This window comes from Mus caroli, unplaced genomic scaffold (genome assembly GCF_978045245.1).
Source record: "Mus caroli unplaced genomic scaffold, Mus_caroli_1 scaffold_8, whole genome shotgun sequence".
In the NCBI taxonomy this organism is placed as follows: domain Eukaryota; kingdom Metazoa; phylum Chordata; class Mammalia; order Rodentia; family Muridae; genus Mus; species Mus caroli.
Window position 1 is genome coordinate 68,122,956 of NW_028227263.1, and position 26,575 is coordinate 68,149,530.

Genomic DNA, 26,575 nt, shown 5'->3' on the forward strand with positions numbered 1-26,575 from the left:
GCAGGTAGCAGGTCCCCGGAGGCCAGGCAATGAAGCTCCTGTGGATCTCAGCGCCCCAGCAGGCTGGGGAATATGGATTGCAAGTGGGACAAATGGAAGGTGCAATTGCAGGCTGGAGCTCTACACACAGGAGCCTTTGTGGGAGGGGAGTGAAGCTCACCCACTCCCAAGAATAGAGACAGCTCCAATTCCACTTATTGTTTAATTCCCCTGAAACGGAAATTCCTCTCTGTCCATTGCTCTGTCCTAAGCACCATGCTGGCTCAGATCTTATGCCGGGATTGACCTCAGCCTGGGGTTGGGGATAGCAGACCATGCATATAAACGTGAATAACCTGGGACTGAAAGAGGGCTCCATTGATGAAGTGTACACCATACAGGGATGGAGACCCGACTTTGATCCTCAGGACCCATGTGCACCTGCACTATCAGTGCTGAGGAGGTAGAGGATCCCCGGAGCTTGTTGGCTAACCAGTCTTGCTGAGTCTGTGAGCTCTGGGCTTTGTGTTCAATCATCTTTCCAGTGCAGCCCAGCTCCCTCCCCCTGACTGCTGATAGGAGAGAAGGTGACCTCCGGATGTGACCCAGGAGCAGGGCAAACAGGACCTGTGCAGTGAGGACAGAGTTCCAAGTTTGACTTCAGAGTGGGGACAAGAGTGGAGTCTCCTAAGTGACTTTGGTTGATTTCTACCCTCCAGCACCACAGTCCTGCATCCTCCCTCCAGTGCCACTTGCTCCAGGAAGACTTCCCACACCTCCTCAGCCACCTGGTGCCTCTCCAAGGACCAGCTTCCTAGGATAGCTGTCTATACATGGATCTATCCCTGCTTTGAATGTACCACACAGAAGACCGGCAGAAGCATGTTAGGGAGCAATTTGTTATTAATTATTTACATCTACCACATGCTCAGTTTGCTGTCATTGCTGGTTTGCTTGCAGTGATTATTAGTAACGCTACCGCTCACTGTGTGCTGAGTAGCTCAATATATTATGTCTAATTGCCCTCCCCCCTTTCTGGTGGAATAGAGCTGTCATGATTGTCTTTTCTAAATAGTCATCTTGTGGTTGGAAGAGTAATGATAGTGAACCACACTGAGTGTGTTAAGTTTGGGGACTGGTCCATCTAAAGGCTTTTGAGCATATCAGCCATGGGGGTGGGGTGGGGTGGGGAGCTTGATAAATACTCTGAGCACACAGCTTTCTACAGCTCCAGGCACTTGGCAGAGCACTATGGGATAGAGAGCCTACATTTAATATTTCTTGAGTAGACAAAGAGACTATGGAGCAAATGCTATTGCTCTGTGGTCTTCCAGCCTATAGGTGGAGCTGTTGGACCCCAGGAAGTCTCAGGGCCCAGTTGCTAATGATGAATAACCTGGCAGGCAGGGTCCCAGTTCAGATCTCTGAATGGTAAGGCTCAGCAGTGTTCATACAAAAGGACCCTGGAAATGGCCTAAATGACCACTGAGATGGGTTTGGTTGAATAAATTATGATCCATATACAAGAATGCCATGCAGCCATTAAACATCATGGCATAGATTTATGTTGATTGATAAAGATATCTCTCTATACATTTTATTGAAGTGAAAGCATGCCTTGGGACATTATATCTGTCATTATCCTAGAGATAGAAAATTATGAAAGAGAGAGATAAAGATGGACAGAGAGCAGATGTCCCCAAAACTATTCGCATTGACTCTTTAGTGTGATTTTCGCTTTAACCTTATTTGTAATGTGTGAGATTTAAAAAGAACAAGTATGCTTTGTCTTTATCATTGAGAAAAGTCAGGTTGGTTTCCATTTGATAATTTAAAAACCAAACCATGCTGAAGATCTTGTTAATGTTCCCTAAAGATAGTCCCTTCAGAATACAGCCTCCTCTGAGGTCTTATGTATGTGCCAGTGACCAAAGGAGTAAGGACATCTGTCACCAGTGTCAGAGACATAAAAGGCTGGTAAGGCCCTTGCTGGGGTAGTCTCAGGCCACACTTCTCAGCCCTGGGTGCAACCTAGGAGGTCCAGCTGAGCTTTGGCTACACATTCTCCACATTCCCTCCCTCCCCATTCTCACCCTCCTCCTGGTGTCTCAGCTTTCATCTCCACAAATTCTATTCAGCAGTGAATCCCTGAACTTTCTAATTGAGATCAGAGATAAATATAGTGGGGAAGGCAGGCGAGAGAGGGAGGAGGCTTCCTTTTAATTTGCCACATTTCCCATTAATAACAACTTCTAATTAAAAAGTCTCCATCTCCCAGCCCAAGTCCAAGAGAAAAGCCTCCACAGGTCTGCCTGACTGGGACCTCTGTGCCAGTGAGTTCACAGTGCAGATTTCTGTACCAGCTGAGCCCTCATTGTCAGAAGCCATAATTAATCTGGGGGAGGGAGAGATATCACTGAAGACCACAGTGATCCTCCAAAAGGAGCCACACACTTTCACTGGGCAGTGGTACCTGCTGACATTTTGTTAGAGTTTGTCTGGCAAGGATGAACCACAAGGCAGATGTTCAGGGAAGTAGGGAGTATTTCAATATGCTTGAAGCTTAATGTTTAGGGGAACAGGAGGGCTGAACAGTACTACAGAAGAGGCAGCTTGTTCTTATTATTCTAGGGTGCATCAGCGTCTCTATTTCTTTTTCTCACAGAGTCTCCTCTTTAGAGACTCATGTGTATGCTGTGTGTGTGTGTGTGTGTGTGTGTGTGTGTGTGTGTGTGTGTGTGTGTGTGTGTGTAGGACTGGCTGTGTTGCTGATGGAGGAGCAATGGCTGTTAATAGTCTAAGACAGTGGGACGTGCCACTTAGTATTGATCTAAACAGGAGTTAATTTTTTTCCCTCTAGAAATACTGTAAATGCCTTGGTTACTTGCTGAACTGTAGGAAACACTCTAAATAAGCCGCTGTGAATAAATGAAGGCTGAATGAACAGAAAGATCCTTTGTGGACTTTCAGTCATCTGCCAACATCTGACTCCTCAGCACCCCCCCCCCCCCCACCTAGCAAGGGCTAGGTAGCAGGATCTCAGATCTAATCCACCCAAATACAACTTGGGACCCGTCCCTCACACGGCCCTCTTCTATCTCAGTTCAGAAGACTTCTTATTATGCTTAGCTCTGTTCTTCATCTTGCAAGTTGCCTCTGTTACCCACAGGATATCAAGTTGACTCTACATTCAAGATACATCCAGAATCCAGCAGAAGTCTCTCATCCTTTAACTGCTGGGACCCTAATCAGCATGACCATCATCTTTCTGCTCTGGTACAGCCAGGCACTTCTGTATGACAAGGACATGATCTGGGAGATGCATCACTGGGAGATTTTGTCATGGGTTTTCACTTACACAGTCCTAGACAGTATAGATCAATCACTCAGTGCATCTTGATGCAGTCAAGAGAAGTGCCAAACACAAGATGGATGAGACTGTGATACATGCTAGGACTTTTACAGTAAACTCTTTATACAGATGCATCCATGTGTATAGAAGGGGCATGCTAAGTGAATATAAAGAGTATGATGTAGTAAAAAACAAAAACAAGTAACAATGTAACAATGTTATATGACTATTACTGTTATGCCCTATGTATATTCATAATTGTCAGTGTAGTGGGTGTGTTTTTTATCTGCATCACCACATACATGGATTACCTTGTGCTGTGATATTCAGCTGGCTACAACATCATTAGGTGGTAGAAATAATTCAGATTCATTAACATGCTTTAGGACACCCACAGCTTGTTCTTGACCAGAATGATACATGGTGAACTCTGCATTTCATAGATTCCTAGCCATACTGTTTCCTTCCACCTTTTTTCATGAAGTCCATTTTTAACCCAGCAGTGGGAGGGAGCCATGTAAAGCATGATTGACATGGTGTTCCTCTTATGCTCAGACCCCTTCAGCAACATCCCTTCTTACTAGAATAAAGTTTTTCTTTGTTCGCTAGCCTCTTTTTCAGCCAACTGGTCTACCTGTCATTCCTTGACTTGTTCTAGGCACATCCCTGCCTCAGAGTCCTGGTACTTTCTTAATCTCTACTTGGCAGACTTTTCCTCCAGATGCCTGTATGGCCTAATGTTTGCCTCCGACAAGCTACCTTCCAGCCAAAGTCACTCTGGTCACTCCACTTAGTGTTACAACTCCATTCCACTCTCACAAACAACCCCTTTCCTGATTTACTTTTCATGGGACTTGACACCTTCTGATTATTTTTTCTTATCTCTGCCTCTCTCTAACACCAGTAGAAGGCCTGTCACAAGGGCAGAGATTTTTATATCTACTTCATTCAGCACCAAGAACCAGGCCTGGGTACATGTAGATGCCATAGAGCCTTTTGTTGAATGGATAAACACAAGGAAGCTGAATTGTCAAGTTCAACTCAAGGCTTACCTACCTGGGAAGCACAGCAAATGAGTCCTAGCACCTGGGAAGGGAACAGCTCTTCTTAAAAAGGACTAGATTCTGAAATCTGGCTTTGTCATTTGTGAACCACATGACCCCAGATATTTGCAACTCTTCTAAGCTTCCACTTGCTTCATTTAGAAAATGGGGATAATGACAGTGTCTTCCTTATAGTGCAGCGAGGTAGAGACTGTCAAAGCAATGGCACACAGTACTTACCAGAGCCCAGTTTATAGAAAGGCAGCAGGAAAGTTAGTTGTAAGTAGAGGTATGATTTTGTTGTCAACAAGAAATACCCAGTAAATCAGTAGACATTGTTGACTCTGAGAAAATGAGTGTAATTCTTCTCTGCAGAAAGTGGACTTAGTACTAAGAAGAAATGAGGAGATTCTGGTCCAGACCTCACAGTAGTGTTGTTTTGGATTCACTCTTAATAAATAAGTATGAGAAAAACTCAACATTTATCTCTCTCTGCTTCATGACTACAGAAACAATGTGACAACTACCTCACACTCCTACCATGAAGGACAATATTCCCTTAAAGTACAAATCAAAATTAAACACACACACACACACACACAGAGAGAGAGAGAGAGAGAGACAGAGAGAGAGAGAGAGAGAGACAGAGACAGAGAGAGAGAGAGACAGAGACAGAGACAGAGACAGAGAGAGAGACAGAGACAGAGAGACAGAGAGACAGAGAGACAGAGAGACAGAGGAGATAAAGAAAGGTGAAATGAGCATTAGTTAATGGAACTGCTAAGGTGATGGATGACTCAGTGCCATTCCTCATGGTGATCACTGGTGAGAGCTGGTTTGTTTGGCATCATTCTGAGGTTTGACACAGTGTGGATTGGCAAACTTATTGGCTCATAGTCAGCTATGTAAATATTTCAGGCTTTTCAGGTCCCTGCCATAACTACTTAATGATTGTAGCATGAATGGTTCCAAAAGCAAATAGGTATATTTGTGTTTTGATAAAACTTTCTTTATAAAACAGGTTAGAGGGACAGATTTGTCCCCAGGGCTGTGGGTTGCTGATTTCTGGCTCATGGAATTCTTTCTAGAGATGGCTAAAAGAAAAAGTAAAATATACAAAAAGAGAAGTAGAAGTTGGAATAAAGGATATAAAATCTTATATCTATAATTGTTGTTCCCTTTAAAGAAGATGTTTAACCAGTAATGGCTTCTGGCTGAGTCTAGTAGAAATCACTGCATGGAATAGAAATCTATCAGCTTTCACCTACAGATTTGTTTAAACAAATCTAGGGCAACTTGGCAGAGACATCAGAGGGTGTGTTCACATGTTGGATAAATGGTTGATTCGGTTTGCAGGGACTTTCAAAATCCCTGTTTATTGGAATATTCTAAGGTATGGGCCTGTTGACTTTCAGGAAAGCAAAGTCACAGATTTGGTGTGTCTCCAATACTGGAATGTGCATTGAAATGTGCACACTGAGGACATTTTACTTTCTAATTATATTGCTAAGCCTATAGTGTGTATGCAGCCACAGGTGAAAGTCAACAAGGATGCATTGTCAACTTCACTTAGGATGCAATCCATCTCTGTACTCATCTGGGTCTCTCATATAGACCAGACACTCACTGTCAGCTGCAGCAACTGTCCTACTAATCAAATAGCATGAAGAATGTATAATTTATTTTCCATTTAGACAATAATGGCAAACATCTGGCACAGCAGCCTCTACTTCTCTCACCTTTGTGTGTCTGAAAACATTACTAATTGATTCCCACTGTCATTTTTTCTGAACCTTGGCCTCAAATAGGTAAGCTTTGGGATATTTATAGTTAGTAGGCACTGGGTCAGCTGCTTAGTTAGAGTCAAACTGAATGTGATATCAAAGAATGGAGGCAAATGATTAAGAATGCCAAGACCTGAACCCTACACCCTTCTCGTATGTCAGTATCCCAGCATTCTTGCTAACATATTGCTTCATGTAGCGATCATTAGTTTCTTGGAGTTCATCATTACTGATTTAGAAAGTTCAAGGCAATAATGTACATTTTTTATAACTTTATAGAAGTTTATTAGGGGACCATAGGCAGACTGTTGGTGGTCATGCAATCTCTACTTTGTATCCTGCCCAGAAAGACTCAACAGAATGTCATTTCTCAGTATCTTTGACATTAAAATGATCCTGTAGCCCAGTAGTACAGCACTTGCCTAGTACATGTGAGGCCTTGGCTTCTATCCTAAGTACCATAAAATATTCTATGACATCATAAGGAGATTAGATACTGGAAATGACTTGAATCTTCTGGAGACAAGCACACCATAAGCCAGGTATTAGAAAATATGGAGTGATTAAGTTGATAGCCATGATTCATCCGATATTTACCTGTATACCTGGCCTACCTGTGTTTATGATCAAGTGGGGCAGTAAGGCTGAAAGACTGGTGTGTGTGTGTGTGTGTGTGTGTGTAATTCTGGTGAGAGCAGAAGAGTGCCAGTATTAGCCATATTAATATGTATACACTGTATACACTGAATATGGAATCGAGGCAGACCAAGGCTAGGCTCTTTAGTAGGTATGCTTGCAGAGTTGGGCTGAGCCCATTTGGATCATCCTGTAGAAGAGTAGCCTCCACATAGGAAGATCTGTGCAATAGCATGGGAAGAATCAATGTCCTGTCACAGAAAACGGTACTTAATATCAACCCCCCAAAAGCCAAGGTAATGTTATGAATGGCAAAGTAGGCAGGTGGATCAGCCATCAGCAGTGTTGTTTATATGGTGGAATTCAGTAATAGTGTGCTGATTAAGGAGTGCAGTCCCTGAGTCAGACAAGAAAAAGTGAAGGTCCTATGTCTGCATCTTAGTTCAAATGTGAAGACATCACTGTAGCCTGGGGTTTCTCAGCTTGGCTTGTTCATGTGCTAGACCAGATAATTCCCCATGTGGGGCTGCCCCATTTATCAGCATTCCTGTTTTCTATACACTAGATATCATGCATACTTGCCCTCTCACCCCTTAAGTGTGATGACCAAGAACCCATATATTACAAATATCTCTGGGGAGCAAATCACCCCAATTTGGAAACTATGACATAGCTTGTTGAGCTGTGGTACACAGGGTTATGGGGGTCCAAACTGGAATAAACAGAAGACTCCTGTGGCTGTAAGTTCCCCCAGGCCCAGGCTGTATTCTTGGGTCTGTGTGCTCAAGGATCCAGGATACTCCTGGCATGCAGGAGTTGCTTAGATTGTGCACACTCGTAGATGAAGCCGTGATTTCAGGATCATCCTTTGGACCTCGAGTCTCGCTGATGGATGAGAGGTGCAGAGCATGAATCATCAATATGGAAGAAGGAACTGGAAAACTAGGAGTTATGGAAAAACAAATCAGACTGAGAGTCAGGGCCCTGAGTCATGGATGCAAAAGGCATTCAGGCTTGGGCCAAGGGGATTGAACTTGGATTTGAGATGGATCCAGGAAGCCAAGTTGCCTGGGTCTCGTCTTGGCCTCACATCCTGCTTTCCTCTGCACATATGAAGACAGGCTACCTTCACAGTTTCACTTCTCCCAGACCAGCAGTTGGGAGTACACCCACCAGCTAATGGAGCCTTTCAAAAGGGGACCCAGCACAGTTCCTTACCAACTGAGTGGGTGATTTCAATTAAAGGACCATTACTCTGAAACTCTATCCAGGCCCAGTTCCCATCTGCTAGCAGGAGGCTTTTCTTTTTCAGGTCTCAGGCCCTACTCTGTGGTTACAGAACAGGCCTTTCACTGGGGCCCATCGCCTTCACTAAAACACAGCAGATGCTGCTAATAAACAAACATATTGATCATACAGATATGGGATGTCAGGGACTTAATTCATGAATGAAGTGAGCTTTAAGAGTGCCCAGTGGGAGTTGGCTTCATTTAAAGGGCCGGCAGCTACTTGAGTCTTCTTTTAAGCCTACTCTGAAAAGGCAGGTTAGGACCATTTTCTCTGCCCTTTGTCAGCCCTGTTGCTGCGAGATGAGTCTGGGGTAGACTAGGTTCTAACAGCATAAGAGCTGGGCTAATGTAGTGGAAGAGAAAGGGAAAGGGTCTTCCTCAGGCTGCCTAACTAGGCTCCTTACCCAACTGACTAAATAGCCCCCATCCTAGCAATCAATCTCCCCCAGAAGCAAATAGCCACATGTGGCTATTTAAATTCTAGTGAAAGAAAGTGAAAGAAAATTGAAATTTTATATCCTTGGTCACTTAGTTGCATGCAGCGATTATGGGACAATAGAACATTTCCAGGTCTGTGAAAATCTTGTTAATGCTACCCTAGAGATTGTATTAAAAAAAAAAAAAGAAGGAAAACTACCTCTACTACTTGAAAGTTTTGCTATTCAGTGGGTGACCATGGGTAGTTTTCCTAGGCATGGAGACTCTAAGGCCCTAACCTAGACTAACCGAGTCTGAATATACAGTTGGACAAGATCCCTGAGTGGTCAGCATGCAGCCTACAGTTTGTGCAACGCTGCTATAGATCTCTGGTAGAGAAAATGGAAACAATGCTGGAGAATTATTAAATGAGGCACCCTGTGAAAGTGCTTGCCAAGTAACAAGTGCCTGATCAGGATGATTCCTTAGTCAGCATCACCTGCTTCCACAGAAGGACAGAAGTCTGCTTTTATGTTGTGGGCCCAGTGTTTTCTGGGTACTCAAGGGTGGGACTTGCTGTTCTTTACTAAAGGAGACAACATATGATCAAGATGGGTACCTGCCTCTGCTCTGGGCACATAGGCATGTTCTGCTGCATCTCAAAGCATGAGCTGGAAAACAGCTGAGATGACCATCAGCTGATTTAAGTCCCACATGTGAATAAGAAGCTGGGACTCTGCATTAAAACTTTGTGTAGGATGCACTGGGTCAAAGTACGAAGATGAGTGTGTATCCTGCAGGGGAAGCTAGTGGGAGAAGGTACGCTCATTGGAAAGGCAGCCACGAAACAGATCTGTGAAAAGACTGTTTGGTTAAATGCAGTGTGGCGAGGAAAATGGAAGAATGGTTATCTAGTGGTGGTGGGAACCAAGAGCACATGTCTAGTATGGAAGGGTGCCAGGAAGGCGAAGTCAGATGAGAGATGCTACTTGGCAAAGGCTAGGAGGCAAGATGCTGGTGTACAGAGTGAGCCGGAGTGCCTTGTGTAGCAAAGAGGGGTGAAGCTATAGGATGGATTGGGCATGCATGGAGCTATTCTTTTTATGGTTCCATTCGGATTCAAAGGATGAGGGAGGGCGGGGTGGGGAAGTGTGGGTCGTTGGGGTTAGGAGTGGACAGGAGTTCAGTCTCAGGATTGTATTTGTCATGGAAGAAAGTTCCCCTGTTCTGAGAAAGTTACCAAAGGGGTTCAGGCAGAGGAACTGTGAGACTGTATTTGTAAATCAGAAGGAAAGCAGGAGCCACTTTGTGGTGGACCACCTGGGAAAAGCGTGGCGTGCTAGTCCACGAGAGAGGGTGCAAGTTGGCAGGCACCCTGCAGGGGGAGCTAATAGGAGAAGCTAAGTTCTAGGAAAGGTAGCCATGAATCAACGCATTCTCTCTGTGTTCCCCTAGTTTTCAATTTGTGATTAGATTTTTAAGGCTGGATTTCAAGTGTGCTTGTGCTTGAGATTTTCTTCATACAACGTAAAAGTCCTCAAATCCATGAGACACAGTGACAGCTGCTACTGAGGACACTTTGTTGCCTGACGCGTCTTCATTATTACTTTCGTCAGAGCTCCCTGCCTCCAAAGGCCGATTTCCATAGCTCATCTGAAGAAAGTGGAATAGGAACAAGTGAATAAACCAACTTAAAGAAAAGTAGAATGATATTAATAAAGATAAAAGACGTAATGAATGAAATTAAAAACCGACGTACACTAGAGAGTATAAATAAACTCTGAAGACTGTTCTTTGGAAAGACTTGTAAAATATATGAACCTGCTTCGAGTGTCTGATTAAGGGAAAGGAGCGATATTAATGAGAGAGAAAACAGAGATGGTGTAAATTAATTGCCTCAACAAGATCATCGGGAGTAAATTATAAACACAGTCCTTGAGATTCAAGAGCCTCTGGTCTCCTTCCCACACTGGTAATGGATCTGGAGTCTCCAATCTGTGCTGAACCCTCCACTCCCGCAAGCCGGAGGGGGTCAGCAACCTTTTATTACTCTCAATCTTCTCCCCAGACTAAAAATTAATTTTCATTTCTATCATTATTAGTGACTCCTCTTTAATACACTTTTCTTCTGTATGCCGGACATTGCTAACTATTTTGTACATACTTTATAGATTTAATCCTTCCCTGAATCAAACCAGGTGGACCTGGACCTTTTACAGGTGAGAAAAATCAAATTTAGTGTGACAGATTAATTTGGACCAGGCCCTGACATTTTCTAAGAGGGAGGCAGCTTTTATATGTGGGTGATTGCTTCTTGGGCTGGTATACTCACAAACCTCTATGTGGTTTGGCTAGCACCTCCCCCTGCACAATGGCATCCTTTTCCTGAGTGTGTTCACAACTTTTAAAGTTGCAAGCATAGGACCAGGGTGTCCACTTTGAGTTCTAGTCATGATCTTGCCCCTTAGATGCCAACTCGGGGAAGTACAGACGTTCCCTTTATCTGACATTTGTCTCTTTAGTCTTTCAGTGACTTGCTGTTCACTGGGGTCCAAAACTATTGAATGGAAAATTCCAGAAATAAATTCACCAATTTAAACTTGTAAACTATGCTAAGCAGGATAATGAAATCTTGTTCTATCTTGTTCTATCACATCCAGAGTGTAGGTCTTCCCTCTTACCAGTGTATACATACCATGTATGCTACCCTCCTTTGAGCCCCTTCTAGCTCTCTTGGTTGTTACATGTGGTATCTCAGTGTTCATGTATCTAATGTTATATCCCACTTTCTTGGCAACTCACCTCATTCCATCACAGAGACGTCATCATAGGACGGGTAAGTACAGTACAATACCATATTTTAAGAGTAAAAGGGACTACATTCGTATGATTTTTATTACAGTGAACTATTATTGCCATTAGTCTTACTTGATTTATTTATTAAACTTTATTATAGGGAAAAAAAGCATAGTATCTGATGGGCCCAGTACTATCTTCAATTTCAGATATCTGTTGGGAGTCTTGGAACATGTGTCAGTGGATTAAGGGGGATAGTAAAACTTCCAGGAGTTCAGTTTATTTTTCTTTAAGGGACTTGGGGACAAAACAAGAGGTAAAGTGTTTACAGTGCAAGCATCAGGATCTGAATTTGATCTCCAGTGCCCATGACACCAGGAAGGCAGAGACAGGTGGGTCCTGGGGCTAACTTCCCAGCTAGCCTGGCCTGCGTAGTGATCTTCTGGTCTCAGTGGTAGGTCAAGTTTCAATAAACAAGGTAGATGTCTCCTGAGGAATGACTCTTGAGGTTGACCTTTGGCCTCCAGACATATATCCCTGCACGCACGCATGCACATAATTCCTGAACACACATACACATACACAGACACACACACACACACACACACACAAATACATTAACATACAGGAGTTGGATTGAGCTTCTGTGGTTTGGAATTCTTTTATATCTCTCTTTGTGCATGCTAGTTTTCAGTCCTTGTCCCTAATTCAGACAGCCTGGCATTCAGTGTCGGTTAGGCATGTGCACTGCATTGATGTACTTCTTACCTGCATGGAAGCTCTAGATGCCCCTAAATAAATAGAGCAGCACATGAATTACTATTGGGGAAGCACAAATTAAAGGCATATAGCAACCCAGGTGCCTGTCCTAGCTCTTGCCCATTCTGGCCTTCTCTGACACATCTCTCTCCATGGGGTCAAGGCAAATACACCTACAGGGATTTATAATCTCTTCTTGGCCATGTTACCTGGATACCCAAAGCCCATTTCTAAGGATCATTCATTCATACGCCCTTCATCTTCTCTCCACAAATTGCATCCATCCCATGAGCATATGCAGCCCAGAAGGATACTCTGGATGTGAGACACAGAAATTTGTCCATTCAGATAGGACAGAGAGGGGGGGGGCATGGAGAGGTGGAAAGGTGAGAGACTTTTGAACTGCTCTCCAAAGTCTGTATCCATCTGTATTCCTATTGGTAATGGAGAGGAGTTTCGACTGACCCCAAACTCTGTTGATCCCATATCTGCAGGTTCAATGCATCTAGGACTGAAAATATTGGGAAAATTATATCTGTATCAAATATGCACAGATGTTTTTCTTTTTCATTTCTTCTAAACAATAGGGTATAACAGATATTTCCATAGCATGTTCTATAAGATGTGAGTAATATAGAGATGTCATATAGCACATGCGAAGATATATGTGGGTTTTGTACAGATTTCATACCTCTTGCATGACACAGAGTTTCTTTGAATTTTGGTATCTGGACACTTGGAGGATAGCTGTACTTCCTGCCAAGTACTTTTGAGCCATTCAAGTGGCTAAAGATGATTGGAGAAAGTTCTAGGCAGCTGATATAGAATGTTTCACTGGCATATGAATTGAAATAGAAGACACAGGCAATGGGTACAGTCATGAAGGAGAAAAGATATTAAAGGGGGAGATGGCTTAAGGTTGGACATTTAGGAAGTACAAGCTAGGCAGACTAGGATGCTCTGAGTGACTAAAAGACAGTTGGCAAAATTGTAGGAGAAGCTCTGGAAATGTGTGAGGCTTGGCAAGAAAAGGAAAAAAAAAAGTAGTGGTGGGGGGAGGGGACATTTCAGGAAGGGAATGGTTAAAAGATTCAGATGCACTTGGGAGCACACTTAGATGGGGGCAGAATAGCCTGCTCAGACTTAGCAGACTCATTGACTTTAGCAAGAGCTACTGACAGTGGGAGCAAGGCTGGGATTCACACTGTAACTAGTAATACAGGCACATGGGCATTAAAAGATTGAAGTCTGGACGCATTGGTTGATAAATAGCTACCACAGAAAGCTCCACAAAACTCTCATCTCTCTGTTCACTGTCTTCCCTCCTTAGGTTACCCAAGGAACTCTCTGTGGTCCATTAGTCAAAGAGAACCTTTCAGTCAGCCAAGGACTCTTTCAGTTGGTTCCTTAGTCTGCAGGCTATATTGACAGCTAAGTAGCCTTGCTAGAGAGAAGCCATCTTGAAGTGGGTTGAGGAAGGATTTGTAAATGGGGAAACCGAGACAATGATAAAGAATAATTCACTATACAGCCTGACTTCCAAAAGGAAGGAGAGAGAGAGCTGAGGAAGAATCTGGTGCCAGGTCTTGGGAGTCTTAGTATGTGTTTGCTCCCTTTTTGTAGCTGAGGGGGGATACTTGAGTTTGTTTAAATGCAAGTGGAAGAATCTCAACCAACCACACTTGCTCTAGATAGGCAGACCCAGACATCTAATTTCTCTAACCACTGAGTTTTAAATGTTTTCTGTCAAATCAGTGAGTCTAGTTTGGATATCCACCTGAAGAACTCATTGATGTAAGTTGTATCCAAGTGAAATTTAGATTCTGAGAGTCTTAACATTGAGTTTCTAAGCCTCTCAGCTTGGGGAGCAGATTCTAGACTCCAATGAGGTCATTGATCTACTTGATACATCTGGATACCCACTGGATGACCTTCAGTTAGCCCTCCCAGGACTTATTCCAACTTTCCTACTTGACATCTGTTGAACGATCTAAGCATCCCAATTTAGGCCAACCAAAATTACTAGCCAGGATCCGCGACATATTAGCTAATTTGTTAATTTGACAGGATTCCCTTCCTGTATGTCTGTGAGGTTACTGTTAGATTAACCAAGGTGGAAAGCATCTCAAATGTAGGTGACACCATCCCATGGGTTGGAGCTCCAGACTAAATGAAAATGAGAGAGTGAACTGAGGACCCAAATTCATCTCTCTCTGCCTCCTGGTAACAGATGGCTGGCAGCACATGCTCCCGATGGCTTCCCTTCCCTACCATGATGGACCACACTCTCAAATGGTCAGCTAAAACAAATCCTTCTTTATCTATGCTGCCTTTGTTGCATATCGTATCATAACAATGAGAAATTGTAAGTAAGAAATCACAGAACAAACCACACTTGCTACCTGTGGACCCTGGAGATGCTGTACAGGTCAGTGAGTATCAAAAGGATACAGACCACACCCTCAAGGACTCATCCTGTAAAGGACAGAGAAGACACTGCTAAACCAACCTGAGCAAATACAAAGCAGACTGCACCATGCACCATTGTAAATGTGAACAGGACAGTGGGAGCCCAGAGCAGAGGAGACAGGTTCTCAGGGGTGACAGGCACTATCTACAATGTAATCTGACATCTGTCTCCCCATCACTCTGTGCAAATGCACTCACAGTTCATATGTAAGGAAGCTGCATCCTAGAAAGGTACTTCTGGACATGTCTTCTTACCTGTCCAGCTGCACTGGGGTGGGACTAGGTCAGGAAAATACCATTTCTAGAACATAAGGACCAAATTCTAAATACAATTGTATACTTCTTCCTTTAGATCAAGATTTCTTAAACTCTCAGCACTTGAGACCCCTTTATGCCTGAGAAGTCAGTGTATGACCCTGGGCATATAGCCATGTAAATCAGGCATAAAAATAAGATATTTACTGATTGTAAATCATAAATAAAATTACTTATAAAATATTTGGTATACATGTATTTTTACCACTTAAAAGCAGGAACAAATTTGTACATTAATGATATAGATGTGCTTGTTTATTTTTGTATAAAAGGATGAAATCTTGGTTGATTTTTTTCATGGTATTGGCTATGGAGTATCTTTGAGGTATTGTTTTGAAATGATCAATTTTGATTTTATAGTCATCAATGCTGAGAGCACTACTTTACATAAATACATAGGACAAAATTGTATATTTAGATCTATTTTAGAGATTATTGGAAATCCTATTCTAATTCTATGCCAAAATTCAGTGGATGATTTTTTAAAAATGAAACTCAAGTAAGTAGCAGTCCTTACAATAAAACATTCTAATACAATATAATCAAAGATATATGGGTTTGGTTACTTACATACTGAGATATGATGGTAGGAAAATATGAAAAGACATTGTTTCCCATAATCAGTGTGCTTCTCTAAGATCAGAAAATTTATCTGTATAGTAAAAGGACATAGCATATGATATATTTTAAAAAAGATTTATTTATTTTATGTACGTGAACACACTATTGCTGTCTTCAGACACAACAGAAGAGGACATCAGATTTCATTATAGATGGTTGTGAGCCACCATACGGTTGCTGGGAATTGATCTCAGGACCTCTGGAAGAGCAGTCAGTACTCTTAACCTCAGAGCCATCTCCCCAGCCCATCATATAATAGCTCAAAGCTGAGCCAAGTATTCTTAGTGCTGTGTGGCATGGCGACTTGTATAGTGCAAGGACTGCATGATGTGTGTTCAAAACCCAACCGTAGTGAAGTCACAGGATGCAGTTTGGGGAAGAGCTGCCAGAAGCCTCTAAGATGCATTGTGTGTTTGAGCTTGGATTATTTTCTTTTGTTGTTGATGCACAGAAACCTTGTGCTGTTGCCAAATTCTTCATAACCTCCCATTCAGTAATGTGTCTGGGGTCAGGGCCCATATTTAAGAAAGGGCTTAGGTCTCTCAAAACAGAAAAGGTCCTTAGTGGTTTTTTTGGAACGATCAAGGATGGTCTGTGCCATCCTCGCCAAGGAAAGATTTCTTTGCATTATGAGGTTCTCCATCCTGACTCTAGGCTTGTTAATTACTGCAATTAGAACTGGAGTGTTCCTCAGCGGCCAGAGTGTTAGACGCGTTGTCCTCAGCGTGGCCTACTGAAAAGGAGTAGAAGACAGGGCTCAGTGGGAGGTTTGGGGTCATTGGGACTGTGTTCTCGAAGGAGATGATGAGACTCTGCCATCTTTCTCTGTTGTTCATGTCTCAGGCACGAGGTGAGGATTTGTTCCACTATGTGCTCCCACCCTGGATGCATTCATTGCCTCACTACAAGGTCAAAAGCAGTGGGGGTGGAGGGGTCAACTGACCGTGGACTGATACCTACAGTACGATGAGCCAAAATGAACTTTTCCCTTTTCTGAAGTCAAGCTTCTCAGGTACTTTGTCACAGCAACAGGAAATCGAATGACATATCTCTTCTGCGATTGATATTCTAGGTCCTCTCGGGCAGTCTTTCCACTACTTCACTCACTAGTAATGGAAACATGGGAGCTTAACTCCTAGCAGGACATTTTGATACGGAAAACAAAAACAACAAAAACAAAAACAAAACTTGTTCTTTGTCCCAAAGGAAGCCACAGGCAGTTTTAAACTGAATTTTCTCTGGACTTCTTTGTAGCTCTCTGCTTACATTGACTCATGAGTTCTTGGGGTCTCCTTCCTTTTGAGTGTGGAATTACCATCACATTCCGCAGAGAGCAAAAAGAAAAAAAAAAAAAAGCTGTTGCACTCCATGGAAACAAAAGGCATCTTCCTGCTTTGCTTACAGGGTTTTGTCCTTTGTGGTTTGTATACAGCTCGAGCCAAGGACACCCAGGGACTGCCATATACATCACCCACCTGAAATATCTGCCCACATGTGATGCCATCAGAGGAGACCACTGTGGTCTCATAGTGTTTCAAAGGCAAGGCTATAAAATAAGCATGCTGAGGACTGATGCTTCCTCGCCATTTTTAACTTTTCTGTATAATGTCTCTGTACCCAGGCCAGGAATCTTCATTCTAACATTAACTGTGCTTAGTGTGCTCTTTGGGGGGAAAAGAGGGAGAATCTAGGGAGAAGAAAGTGGGATGTGGGATTTATTAACACAACAGCTCTTGGGTATAGGAAGTCTAGGCATCCTGCCTTGCCTAGACTTCTGTTGCCCTGGAGGATGGGGTTAGCAACCGAAAACCCCAAGTGGTTGCTGTGGAAGAGGAGAGCTTCTCATGCTACAAAAATGTCCCAGATACATGCGGGCAGAGCAGCTGTCTTCCATTACCCTTGGGTGCCCTGAGAACCTCTGTCCTCAGCCCAAGGAAAATGGGGAACCTCTTCCAGTGCAAGGGTTTTAAGTCATGAAAATTAGATATTAATTCTATGTTTAGCCAGTTACTTGGTGTCTCTTTGTTGCAAAGAGGCTATGCCACTCATTTCTCAGAAGTCAGGGACCTGTGGGGACTGTACACATCAAGTTGATGTAGTTTATGGCTTGGATGGGAGCCTGTGACTGTGAAAGTTCCCTCCAGTGCATCTGGAGGAAATGGGCGATGCTGAAGTTGCAGGGCTGGTAACTTGAGAGAGCCAAATCAAATATAGCAGGTGCCAAAGGGACTATGATCTCAGTTCAGACCTCAGGTGACTTGGGCAACTGTGACCTTCTGTGACAGCACTTGTACCAGTGGGATGTCCAGGATTGGCTCTGTGATGTCTATGATGGGTTCTATCAAGCCATGACAGAATGTGTGTGCTCACACATGCATGTATAACACACACACACACACACACACACACACACACACCACCACCACCACCACCACCACCACCACCAACATCATCACCACCACCATCATCACCATACCACACACCACCACACCACACCACACCACACCACACCACACCACACCACACCACACCACACCACACCACACCACACCACACCACACCCACACCCTGGTGTTCAGCCCCACCTCACATTGCTTTTCAAAACTCCCTTCCAGAGCAGGGAACTTAAAACATCTCTAAGAGTAAACCATCAAGATCAGGGTTCAGGCTCCATACTTATTGGTCTACAAGAGCTTGTTCCTTTCCACTCACCACACCATAGTCCCCTGACGCCCCCTGGCAAGAGGGACAGAGCAGGCTAAGAAACACTCCCTGACTAAACTTGTGGTTTCTTGTTTGGCTTCCTCAGACATCAGCAGTAGCAGGAGAGTAATTTGTCTACCTGGTCCTTGGTGATGGTCAGGAGCTCTCGCTAGAGAACCTTACATTTCTCCTTACTGACCCTCACCTATCTGTCTCCTGCCAGTTTTGATGGTTGTCTTGTGACCTGTGCCTTAAGAGAACCAAAATCAGAAGAGAGGGGTGGAGGAGAAAAATGTAAAAATAGCTGCTGCTTCTCGCCGACCAGAGTTGATTCATGAGGTTTGAGCCATTGGACACTGAGTCATTGATTTTTCCCTACCTGGCATAGGGAGGTGAGAATGAGGGTTAGGTGCTGGACAGAGGCAGGGAAAGGATCTTCAGAGAGATCTGAGAGACCCCAGACAGCATCAAATGCTCTGCAGAGACCTCTGTTTGCCCTGGGGAGCAAGCTCTTCTTACATACTTTGCTGGTGAGCTCTGGAGTGCATCCTTCATGGTGACATCATTGTGTCTTATATGGATGGTGTCCTTTGGATCTGGGCTGTGACATTCACTGTAACAGGCTCCAGCCGTGATCTGCATCATTCTGAGTCTGCCATGCCTGCCTGTTGTAGGGCTAAATTCTGTGCCTGGGTAGACTTTCATGTTCCATATCAGAATTTTCTTTTAATCCTTATATAGTCCCCAAACTCTAAACTCATTCAAGAAGCATTTTCACATATCTAAAAAAAAAAAAAAGACATTCACATCTGATTTTATATTGGTAAATATCCCTTTTACAAGGTATGACCAGATATTGCTAGTTGCCCACATAACAGATATCTTTGCACCTTAAATCTTTCCTTGTGTACACTTAACCTGCCTTCCCAGAGTCTCTTACTGACAACAGAATCTAGCTTTTGGTGGTAGGGAAATATGTAGGGGAGTGATAGTGTTGAGCAAGGTTTGTCTCTTCCACTAAAAAGAGTCACCAGTAAGGAGAACATGCCTTTGTTTTAGATTGAATATGGCCGTGTAAGGATACGATACCAGAAGTCATCTTGGGAACCATGAAGAGATAGACCTTAAGAAAACTGTTGGTGAGAGAGCGGCCAAAGGAAAGAGGGGCCTGGTTGCTTGGTAACACTGTTGAACCATCGTGTGTGGTTCTCACCTTAGACTATTTTTTAGTCCCCCAAGTGAATGTACAAACTCGTTAACTTATCAAGGAAAGAAATTATTTGCAACAGTTATGGAGTCTGGGAAGTCAAAAGTAGAGGATCTGCATCTTAGCTCCTGTGTGTCACCTTCCTGATGATGGGACTTGTAAGAGTTGCAAGGTGGTGCTGAGCATCATGTGCACGTGTCCTTGTTCAGCTCTCCCCTCTTTATGTGAAGCCACAAATCCATTGGATTAGGGCTCTGCCATGCAGACTCATTCAATGTTAGTCACTGCCCAAAGGGTCTACCCTCCAATATCAGGGGTGGGTTAAGCTTCCACCCTGTGAATACTCACTTCCATGATCACATTTCACCGTAAGTTTCAGTAGAGACATTGAAATCACAGAAGTGGCTAGTGCTGTTCTTGGTTAATTTTTATCAAGATCTCTACTCTAGGGAGATGAAAAACATCACTGTGGATATCTTTATCCTTCCATCTTCTGTCAAAAGTGCAGATCCGAGTGCTGGTGGGAAAGCACTGAGTATCTCTTTGGGTTTTTGTGCCACTTTCTTGCAGTGAAATGGGGACTGATAAGAAGTAGCTTGTAGGATTAGCTCAGTTCTTGAAGAGAGGTAGCACGGGCTCAAACACCCAAGCATCATTACCTACAGTCACTCCTGGGTGCTGGGCAGGGAGTGGGGTGAGGTGTTACAGGATTGTTTTCTTAAAATGTGACCGCAGAGTACCCCTATGCTCATCTAGAAGGTACTGTGAGAGTTTTAAGTCACCTCTGAAATTCCTTTGGTTTGAATCAGCTGGGTGGCTAGCTCCTTTTGGCTCAGGTTCCAGCCAGGATGAAGCTACAGTTGGCAGAATTCAGATCCCACACGGACCCAGCGGAAGTCTGCAAAGGCTTAGCTGAGGTGTGGCCTGACACCATTGGCTAACTTTTGATCTCTGCCTTTTGAATATTTGATGCAGCCCCTGACTTCCCTTCACCTGGCTACGGAAAGTTGCCTTCCCTGCACTTTGTCTCCTGGGCTCAAATTACCCTTGTGGGAATATTCTTGGCATGGACCGATGCCCTTATTGTGCCTGTGTCAAGAGGAGAGAGCTTCTTTTGGAATCACAGCATCAGAACTGAAGACACCCTGGATGGTCCATCCTTTTGTCTTAGCTCCAAACTTTGTCTCTGTAACTCCTTCCATGGGTATTTTATTCCCTATTCTAGGGAAGAATGAAGTATCTGGGGGTCCATCCCATAATCAGCCACCAAACGCAGACACTATTGCATATACCAGCAAGATTTTGCTGAAAGGACCCTGATATAGCTGTCTCTTGTGAGGTATGCCAGTGCCTGGCAAATACAGAAGTGGATGCTCACAGTCATCTATAGGATGGAACACAGGGCCCCCAATGGAGAGCTAGAGAAAGTACCCAAGGAGCTGAATGGATCTGCAACCCTATAGATGGAACAACAATATGAGCTAATAGCTCATGTCTCTAGCTGCATATGTAACAGAAGATGGCTTAGTCGGCCATCATTGGGAAGAGAGGCCTCTTGGTCTTGCAAACTTTATATACAGTACAGGAGCATGCCAGGGCCAAGAAGTAGGAGTGAGTGGGTAGAGGAGCAGGGCAGGGGGAGGGTATAGGGGACTTTTGGGATAGCATTTGAAATGTAAATGAAGAAAATATCTAATAAAAAATAAAAAAAATCAGAACTGAAGTCAATGAGGCTAGATGGGGTAGGTGACTTCCCAAGTTGCCAACTGTTTATCAAAAGAGTCTGCTTAAAATCATCCCTGTGGATTCCCAATTTACTGTATCCTTCATGGCTAAATAACACACGGGCTGATTTCACAGAGGCCTTTAAATATGTGCAAGTGTTCTCATGAAAGTTGAAGGCAGAAACACTCAACCAACTCTAATGTGTTTTTTTGTTTTGTTTTATCTCCCAAAATCTGGACTGCAGTCATTAGGACAGGCTTTAAGAGCTTGGAGGTTCGCAGGTGGAGCCGCGAGAGGTCTTCATCTTTTGATGAGCTTCTCTTTCTTGGGGCCAATTTTTATCAGAGGATAGTGGGTCCAGTTTGGTGCCGTGTGGAAGAATAATTAACCTCTAGCGGGCTTGGAAAATCAGACTTGATAGATGGTGTACATCTAAAGCTGTGCCAACCTTGTGATTAATTCTGGGGTGATTTTCTTTTTCAAGAACCATGCCACAGTGGAGCTTATGGAATCTTCTCTCCTGTTTGAGTGGTTTACAGGCTAAAATAATTCGAGACTCACTGTCATTCTCCCTGTTTCGTTAGGTCATTCATGTGAAAATTTAAAGGCCAGTGAAACAATCTGTTTGTCAGGGAAAGAGTGGTCTTTATACCGGGGACCCTCTCCTTAGAGTGTCCTTGGGGAACAGGCTGAATGCTGAGCCACTATAGTAACTTAGCCCAGTGTGTTTTGAATACAGATGACCCCCCCCCATTTCCCTGGCCCGTGTGTGTGTGTGTGTGTGTGTTTACGTCTCTGCTTGACTGTGTTCTTTGACAGCACAGTGTTAGCCACAAACCCACCCGCAGCCAGGCTATGGTGGAGAGTTCCTGGACTGTGTGCAGTGAGGCCAACCTGGGATCTATTGTAGCTATCAGCTGACTATCTAGAGCTAATTATTTTCCCATTCTGGGACTCAGTTTTCAAATCTGAAAAAAAAATGAGAAGAGATCTCTCAGCTCATCTAGGTTTTATTAAATATTCAATGAGATCATGGTAAAACATGCATAGCCTATCCCAGGACCTTTACACACTCCAAGTCCCTTTGCATCTCTTTATCATCTACTAACCACTAGAGGAGAGTTGGTTCTGGCTTCTGGAAGTCAGCACATTATTATCTCCATAGTCAGCCTATGGGGGAAGACTAAGCACAGGAATTATGTGAGAGAGCTAGGCAGACAGCTTAGGGGCAGAGGTGCTTGTCACCAAGCCTGACAACCTAAGTTCAGTCCCCGGGATTCACACTGGAGTATGAGAGAACTGTTTCCTGCAAATTATCATTTGACCTACATACATACACACACACACACACACACACACACACACATACACACACACACACACATACAGAGAGAGAGAGAGAGAGAAAGAAAGAGACATACACACATTACACAGAGAAACACACACACACACACACACACACACACAGAGAGAGAGAGAGAGAGAGAGAGAGAGAGAGAGAGAGAGAGAGAGAGAGAGAGAGAGAGAGAGAGTAATTTAAAATATAGACACAGGGAACCAGGAGCTTCCTCACAGCCCTGCTCAATCCTTAAACAGACACATCCACTTCTCAGCAAATAGCAATCACATTGCCCGTTTGCCCAGAGGGAGCCTGGCTTCTGAGACCTTTCTAGGTATTGGGTATCAGGGTAATGATAGTAATAGCTTCCAGTTTTACTATGTGCCAGTTTCAGTTAAGCATTTTACCATCATTCTTACCACAAGCCTATCTATGATGTGGGCGTGAGAGTCCTCCTTGTCAGACGAAGGGTCCCACGGCCTAAGGAAGCTAGTTTAGTTATCCATAGTTGCGCATTAGGACAGCGGGAGACAGAATGGAACCTGGAAACAAAGCTCACTCTTTTCTTTCTGTTTTTTTTTTCCATTTCATTTTTTCTTAGATATTTTCTTCATTTACATTTCAAATCCTATCCTGAAAGTCCTCTATACCCTCCCCCTGCCCTGCTCCCCAACCCACCCACTCCTGCTTCCTGGCCCAGGCATTCCCCTGTACTGGGGCATATGATCTTCCCAAGATCAAGGGCCTTTCCTCTCATTGATGGCCAACTAGGCCATCCTCTGTTACATATACAACTGGAGACACAGTTCTGGGGGTACTGGTTAGTTCATATTGTTGTTCCTCCTATAGGGTTGCAGACCCCTTCAGCTCCTTGGGTATTTTCTATAGCTCCTTCTTTAGGGGCCCTGTGTTCCATCTAATAGATGACTGTGAGCATCCACTTCTGTATTTGCCAGGCACTGGCATAGCCTCACAAGAGACAGCTATATCAGGGTCCTGTCAGCAAAATCTTGCTGGCACATGCAATAGTGTCTGGGTTTGGTGATTGTATATGGGATGGATCCCCGGGTGTGGCAGTCTCTGGATGGTCCTTTCTTCTGTCTCAGCTCCGAACTTTGTCTCTGTAACTCCTTCCATGGGTATTTTGTTCCCCATTCTAAGCAAAGCTCACTCTTCATTAAGGGTCTTGTTAAGACACAAGGTCTGGGTCCCAGGCTCCAATGATAGAGCTCATATACATAAGTTACAGCTGCTGTCAATACTGTCTTGACACTGATAAGGTATCTTTTAACATTTTATAATACACCCAGGAACCTGCTAGGAATGTAAATTCTCAGGCTTCAGCCTAGACTTGAAGAATCAGGCTAGTGGGAAGGCTGAAGGAAGGGGGGCTCTGTTTCAATGGGGCTCCCGCTGATTCCAGGAGGAGGGAATGTTTGAGATGCTCAACAAGCAGCCTTATAGGGTGTTCCCTGGTCAGCTCAGCCTATGGCAATGGCAGGAGGTATTGAGGGATTTTACAAGGCTCCTGCTCTTTTGAATGCCAGGCAGACCTGCCATTTTGATGAAAGCTATTGGTTGAAGAAAGAACTAGAAGCTCCATATCTGACTGGGATACTCTCCTGCTTCCTTCACGCAGCGACCATGGCAGCCAGCACAGCCACGATCCGAAAGATTTAAATACTCAATTAATCAATGGAATATTCCATTAGTGGGGTAATCAGTTGCCATTGGCCTGATCTATAGTTACATCTCAGCTGGGCCTCACAAATTGATTCCTGATGAAGTTCTAATTGACTGGACCATCTGATAAAAGGCCAGTTGGAGTTTATTGAAATGGCCAGTGAGAAGTCCCTAGAGCTGGGCCTTTCTAAGGAGAGGCAGGAGTGGGGAATGGGGTGGAAGGGTGTGATTTATGCTGGGGTGTCACTCCATCTTCTCTCTAACACAGTGTTTATGGGTCCCAGGTGAGGGATGAGCGCTCACAGCTGGAGTGTGGAGAGCAGATAGCTGCTTTGAGCCCATCCCAGCCTGGTGTCAGGTGGCCTGAAGAGGATTTAGCCAGAAACCCTTAAAGCTATGAGAGTCTGATATGCTTAAGAACAAACCAAAGAACTTCTGAGAAATATATCCGAATTTCAGATATTCAGACTCCCTGGGTGTAGGGTCGGACCCAGAAATGTGCATTTTAACACATACCCCAGGACTTTTTCATGAACATTGCTGTAGGAGCTGGAGTCATAGACAGTTTCTGGGAAGCCTGGAGTGTTTTAGGCTTTGTGTAGGGAGAAATGTGCCTGTGCCCTGTCAGAGAATCCAGCTTCGTGTTTGCCTGCAGCTTTTTTTTTGCGTAACTTTTTCCTTCTAAATGATCTGCATTCACAACTAATGGTTTTGTCTCCATATTTTGATTAGTCACAGACTTGTATAGTACAGCATGCAATTAAGGCAGTGGAGTAGCCCATGTGTTTGTTCCATGCATTCAGTTGCTCATTCATTTATCAGATACCTTTTAAGATGTGCCAGGACTTGAGGATATTAAAAGAAATGTGAGATGAGACAGACACATGGTTCCTAATTGTAAGGGGGTTATATTCTGGGGAGAAGAGAAGCAGAAAAACAAAGTAGCATTAGAGGTGGGTACAGGATGCGGCTGCAGGCCAGTTAGTACATCAGTGGCAAGAATTATATGATATCCTTTAGGTTTTTAAAAATTGGGCATAGTACCTCTAGTTCTAGATATGTGTGCCTGCGTGTGCGTGTGCATGTAGGGTGTATGTTTATGCATGTTCATGTGGGGACCAGAGGTCCGTTTCAGATGATGTAATTTCTTAGACTCCATCCATTTTTTTTAAAAAGATAAGATCTTTCACTGTCCCTAAGACTCTTCTAGTATGCTGGGCTGGCTGACCAGCAAGCTTCAGGGTCTTCCTGTCTCCGCCTCCTCAGTGACAGAATTACAAGGGTGTGGCTCCATGACCGGCTTTTTATTTTATTTTTCAGGTGAGTTATGGCAAGTGCTTTCCAGACTGAGATATTTCCCCGGCCCTGAAGTCTTGTATGTACTTAAAAGAATCTCCTTCCCCAGCCCACAGAGTAAGGATAGCCTTGAATAATCCCTGTGTAGAAAAGTCGGTTTCATTAGTTTTTCTTGCAGGACCCATAGACAGTGGGCATTCTTAGGGAGACTAGATTTAGATATAAATAGCCCAAAACTTGGAGTGTCTGAACATGATGTTATTTTGAGGGTAAATTCACTGATGAGTGTCCCACAAGGGAGGGCCATGGTCCAGTTGCAAGCAGGCCATTTCGTTTTCTTTTCTCCCCTCTTCTCTCTCGTCCCCCTTTCCCATTTCTCCTTCGCCCCCTTCCTCCCCTTTCTCGCTCACTCTTTTCTTCCCCTTTAATACAGCCTGTTCTGTTTACTTGCAGCTCTAATTTCTGTTTAGATACAAATGCCCAACGTTCCTTCTTTGCAAATACACTCTGGTGTTTCGGATGATGTGGAAAAATAGTTTAGAGCCTCAGAATGCCCTGCTCTGGCCCTGGAGCTATTGAATGTTTTAATTCCTTTAGACGTCGTCCTGCCCTTAAGTGCCGCAGCAGTGTTAGGGCAGATGGAACTCTTAGTGTGGTTTAACGTTTTGGTCTCACAGTCTTTGTCATGATGCTTTGCTCCTGACCAAACTGCCAGTCGGGTCAGAGCAGGGCTCCAGCCATGCTTTCTTGCGTTCACCATTTATTAAGTGGCTCCTGGGTAAAACCAAAGGATATATGATTCACTCTGGGAGTTGGACCCCATAGTTTAGACCCCATAGTTTAGACTAGTGTCATCCCCTGCCCCCACCAAGTGGCCATGGGGTTCATCTATGACCACCAGGCATAGCTAGAGGGGAGTCTGGCTATTCAGTGAAGAGATGAGTCTGAAACTCGGTTGGAAAGATTTCCTTTGGATTCTCTTCTGATTTCCTTTTATTTTCACCTTATCTCTCTTTTAGGCAGGGCTTCCCTCTCTACATAGCCCAATCCTCCTGCCTTAGTATTCACTGTGCTAGAACTACTGGCTGGTATCATCGTGCCGGTTCTCTCCTAATTATCCTGAAGTGGAAGTATCTGTGTGAAATCTTAAAACTTTTAAGCC